Raw genomic sequence first — 6,000 nt, forward strand, 5'->3', positions numbered from 1 at the left:
TTGTTTCTAGGATTTAGTAACATTGTCAACCAAGGCCAATCATAGTATACTCTACGACCTAAAAGACCCTGGAGGCTTGTCAATGTCCTTACAGTCCATAACATGTTCTCTCCAAAGTAACCATTGATTATATCCTTCTAAATTAATGATGTGTTATACTTTTTTTTTAAAGATTTTATTTATTTATTTATTTATTTATTTATTTATTTATTTATTTGAGAGAGAGAATGAGATAGAGAGAGACCAGAGAGGGGGAGGGTCCGACGGAGAAGCAGACTCCCTGCTGAGCAGGGAGCCCGATGCGGGACTCAATCCCGGGACTCGAGGATCATGACCTGAGCTGAAGGCAGTCGCTTAACCAACTGAGCCACCCAGGCGCCCTAATGCCGTGTTATACTTTAAGAGAGGATCCCACCCTCTCCCATCCCAAGAGTGGTAGTTAACATAATAGGCAAGCTCTTCAGCCTTATTACCATAGCAAAGACAGCTTGGTGACCACCTTAATCCAACAGTGGAGCTGAAAACACTTCAAAGCATAGTCAAGGATGTTTCTAGTGCGTATCCTAACCTGCCCGCAAGAAAACCCTAGCAAAACTAAAGATAGAAAAGAGAATAGAACCAAAGCTTCCTTGAGCACCTCCAAATGCACTGTATAAAATTGCCCCAACAATGGGATATGAATGTGTTTTGGTAATTGTGTGTTTATTATCAGAATGAAGTTTTCTCTTTTTGGAGGGCCACAACTTTACCAGTAGCATAGAGTTTCCTACCTCAGAAATCTTAACTTTTGCTCTCTCTAGGGGCAGAAACATTCATTTCATTGGAATTTTTTTTAAAGACTTTATTTATTTATTTGACAGAGAGAGAGACAGTGAGAGAGGGAACACAAGCAGGGGGAGCAGCAGGCAGAGGGAGAGGGAGAAGCAGGCTCCCCGCGGAGCAGGGAGCCCAATGTGGGGCTCCATCCCAGGACCCTGGGATCATGACCTGAGCCGAAGGCAGATGCCTAACTGACTGAGCCACCCAGGTGCCCCTCATTGGAATTTTTATTAAGGAGCTTTGGAAGGCTCAATACTTTACTTCACTACCCATATCATCCTCAATCCTCAGGTAATACAGAAAAGACACATAGAATTTTCAATTCTAGTTAAATTTTTAGAAACTCTGGAACTTGGCCTAAACTGTTGCCTTTTGCCTTAATGACAATGAAACCACTCCATAGCCAACCCACTGACTCTCAACCTATTAACTAATAGTTAGGCATCTTATCTGCCTGGGAATGTTGTCCCCAGTTATAGACTTTGCCTTATTACAGGCTGATATAGCCAAATAGTACAAATGACTTACATGAACACTCAGTTTTTAACTTAAAATTTACCATCTTAACCATTTTTAAGTGTACACTTCAGTGGTATTAAGTACATTGACGTTGTATAAACCATCACCACCATCCATCACCAGAACTCTTCTCATCTTGCAAAATTGAAACTCTGTGGTTCGTTAAACACTAACTGCCCCTTTTCCTCTCCCCCTAGACCCTAGCCACCACCATTCTATTGTCTATAAATTTGACTATTCTAGATATCTCATATAAGTGGAATCAATGCACAATTTTATCAATAGATGTGGGTAGCTTTTCTAGGGTCCTGTAAAACGACCCTATTCACTATTTAAAACCCAGAGGAGGGGACCTTGGGTGGCTCAGTCGGTTGGGCATCTGCCTTCTGCTTGGGATCACGATCCCGGGGTCCTGGGATTAAGCCCTGCGCATCGCATCAGCATCCCCGCTCAGCGGGGAGCCTGCTTCTCCCTCTCCCTCTGCCCTCCCCACCCCTGCTCATGCTTGCTCCCTCTCTCTCGTGCTCTCTCTCTCAAATAAAATCTTTAAAAAAATAAAAATAAAATAAATGAAACTCAGAGGTGTCATCTTAAAGAGACATGAGAAAAGACTGCCCTTGATCTCAGTGGAAATTGTGCCTTACAGGCACTGTATCAACTAACACAGCAGCTACACCCTAGGATGTTGATCCTTGCTTCCCTGTTTGTTAATGAAGAAGAAGCCCTTCTTGAATCAGAAAGACTGTTCCTACTATAGACCTTAACCTGAGGAGTCTCCAGAAGCTGGAAACTGCAGGAAAACAGCTTCCACTCAAGGCTATCAGAATAAACTAATGACTGCATGAAGGCAACAGCCCAAGACCCATGGAACATGGGAGGTCAGGGGACTGGCGGTACACATCGTCACACTTCAATCTATATGCATGTTTTCTTAATTTTCCTAGGTATTTTCCTTTACCTCTTTTGGTTTAAGGTTCTGGATTGTTAACAGCTTGTTATCTCTTAACTATGGTACCCATAAGCAATGGTTTGCTGGAGCCAGATAGAATCAGCTTAGGAGAATCAATTGTTGAATTGTCAGGAGTCTTGCTGGTTAAATTCTTGGTAGCTTGAAATTAGACTGTGGAAACATTTACACAGTGGAAAACAGAAAACTACAAATTGGGGCCCCCGCCATTCCCACTCTCCCAGAGAATCTGTTGTTAAACATTTACCAGCACACCACTGCCTAGAAGGTCCCCATCCTCAATATTGCCCTTTGCATTCTTACTCACTCGCAAGCATATGTCCAACTGACTATGGTTTGCTTATGATATGGCTAACACACCACTAAACTGTTGAATTTAATTCACTTTCCTTTGGGGACCACCCAGCTTCACTTGGTACCAGTTCCTAGGTATCAGTTGATTCCCTAGGTAACTGGACTCAACCACTAAGCAACTTTTTAGACGGCAAACACCTCAGAGGCCGGACAACCAGAAATCTGAAATTCCTTATCACATTGTACTGAAAAGGAGATTCCTATCTCTACTTGTAAATCTTTCATGAGTACTAGTCTTTGTAAGGAAATTTTCACAGTCACAGAGATTTACAAAGTCGGAACAGATGGTGTATACTCAGAGGTCATCTTGCCTTCGCACACCTTACAAGATGGCACACCACAAAGGCTCAACCTGGAGCTTTCTCCCTTTAGATCTAGCTCATGATTTCTCCACTTTTAAATTCAGCCACTGGACTAGTCTTGATGAGCAACACCATCACTCCAAGTGCCAGAGGACATCTCTTCCTACCAATATTGTGGGCTGGGCTGAAAAGTAGCTGCCAGTTCCTTTCGAACCTTGTGTGGCTCCTAAGCAGGATATTTCTTATTAGAGATGGAAAGACACAGAACATTTCTCAGCCTTGTCTGGGAAGGGTAGGCACCTCTGCTTGTTAGTACAAGCCTGGACACCTCAGCACAGGCCTGTGTGTTTCTTTTGTCCCACTAGAAGCCAAAACTTCCCACACATGTGAGGTGATCCAAACTGCTCCTTTTTGGCATAAGCTGTCCTCACTCTGAGCACTTATATTCATTTTCTTTCTTTCTTTTTCTTCCTTTCTTTCCTTTCTTTCTTTTCTTTTTTTTTTTCTTTCTTTCTTCTTTCTTTCTTTTTTTTTCTTTCTTTCTTTCTTTCTTCTTTCTTCTTTCTTTCTTTCTTTCTTTCTTCTTTCTTTCTTTCTTCTTTCTTTCTTTCTTTCTTTCTTTTCTTTCTTTCTTTCTTTCTTTCTTTCGATTTTATTTATTTATCTGAGAGAGAGCATAAGCAGGGGAGTTGCACGCAGAGGGAGAGGGAGAAGCAGCTCCCGCTGAGCAGGGAGCCCCATGTGGGACTCGGATCCCAGGACTCTGGGATCATGACCTAAGCCAAAGCCAAACACTTAACCGACTGAACCACCCAGGCGCCCCTGAGCATTTATATTCTTTCTCAAGGCATTTGTTTTAAAAAGAAGAGTTCATCTCAGGCTACGCTGCTTTCCAGGGTGAGGAAATTCATGTCTTTAACCGTGATGGTGTAAACTCTTGTGAAATGCTAGGCTTAATTCCACTAATTATTTGTGCAATTATTTAATTTTTTAAAATTTTTTAAATATTTTTTTTTTATTTATTTGACAGAGGGAGATAACAAGAGAGAGAACACAAGCAGGGGGAGTGGGAGAGGGACAAGCAGGCTTCCCGCCGAGCAGGCAGAAGGCAGACGCTTAACGACTGAGCCATCCAGGCGCCCCTGTGCAATTATTTATTTAAGGTATATGTTTCCTGTAAATTCTGTCATAGTAGAGTCTCTACCTTTATGATTCACTGTAGTATCTCCCACGCTTGGCTCATATAGTAGGCACTATATATAATGAGTTTATATTGATAATTCCAACTCAAAGTTAGCATTATAGTGTTTTTTCTTTTCTTTTCCAGATATTATTTTTAAATAATAATCTCCACACCCAACATGGGGCTTGAACTCACAATCCCAAGATCAGGAGTCACATGCTCTCCCCACTGAGCTTTATCTTCTTAACTTGGAAATCTTGGTTCCTAATAACAGTATTTCCTTATTTGTTTTATTTTATAATATACAAGAGCACAAGAACAACAATATTACTAACAATAAACTTACCAAATGCAGTTCAAAATATCTTTGTACTTTTATTTGTCCTTAGACTTTATATGGGGAAAATGTTACAGTGTTCTATGTTCCAGAGTAGCTTTAAGTAATTATTTTCTCAGGGTGCCTGTCTGGTTCAGTCAGTAGAGATGTGGCTCTTGATCTTGGGGTTGTAAGTTTGAGCCCCACAATGGGTGCAGAGATTACTTAAAAATACAATCTTAAAAAAAATAGTATTTTCTCAGTGTGATTGGGTTTTATATTCAGTTCCATTCATTTGTTTCTGTTTGTGTTCAATTTTATGGTTTTTTTCTTATTTCATTTAATTTTTTGAATATTTGAATCATTTACATCGTTCAAAAGTCAAAGCTACATAAAAAGGATACCCAGAGAATTAAATTCTTGCTCCCATCTTTATTCCTTATACCCATTCCACCCATCCTCATAAGGAATTATTTACATTTTCAAAAATATCTTGTTTATTCTTCCTTTTTTCATAAAATAAGTATATATACATATGTACAAGTATATACAAATATAAGTTTATGTGTGGATATGCCCTAGTTTATTCAGTCTTCTATTGATGGATACTTGGATTTGTTTTCAAGCTTTTTTGTTTTTAAGATTTTATTTATTTATTTGACAGAGAGAGACACAGCGAGAGAGGGAACACAAGCAGGGGGAGTGGGGGAGGGAGAAGCAGGCTTCCGGCGGAGCAGGGAGCCCGATGTGGGGCTCCATCCCAGGACCCTGGGATCGTGACTTGAGCCGAAGACAGATGCTTAACAACTGAGCCACCCAGGCGCCCCTCAAGCTTTTCTTATTACAAGTAAGCTCACAATGCAGAGAATGTGCATATCATATTTTGCATTTGTGAAGGTATATCTTCAGCTAGGTTCCTAGAAAGATCACTGAATCAAAGGGTAAAGACAGGCTCATGACCTGCTCAGTGGGGAGCCTGTTTCTCCCTCTCCCTCTTTGCTCCCTCCTGCTTGTGCTCTCTCTCTGTCAAATAAATAAAATAAAAATATTTAAATAAATAAATAAACAAACAAATGGTATCACACAGTATGTGATCTTTTGTGACTGGCTTCTCTTGTTTGACATGTTTTTGAGGTTCATCCATGTTGTAGCATCTACCAATACTCTTCTTTATTCTTTGTTATGTATTGATAGGATTTAACTATCTTGTGTAATATAAGCTGAAAATATTTTCTGTCAGTTTTTCATTTGTCTTTTGACTTTGCTTATGATGATTTTGCCCAGTAAAAGTTTATATTTGTCTGTCTGTATGTAGATATAGATAGATACATTACATATTAGATAGATAGAGATGTACTTAAATGTACCACAGCTTCTGGAATTTGAATTATAGTAGAACGGCTTTCCTCATGTCCAGGTAATGAAGAAATGGACATGTTTTATTTTTGAATGTATCTTTTCATTTTTTTTTTTACATTGAAATGACTGATCTATTTGGAGTTTATTTTAATGTAAAGTAAGGGACATAAATCTAAATATA

The sequence above is a fragment of the Zalophus californianus genome, chromosome 3 (assembly GCF_009762305.2).
Source record: "Zalophus californianus isolate mZalCal1 chromosome 3, mZalCal1.pri.v2, whole genome shotgun sequence".
Taxonomy (NCBI): domain Eukaryota; kingdom Metazoa; phylum Chordata; class Mammalia; order Carnivora; family Otariidae; genus Zalophus; species Zalophus californianus.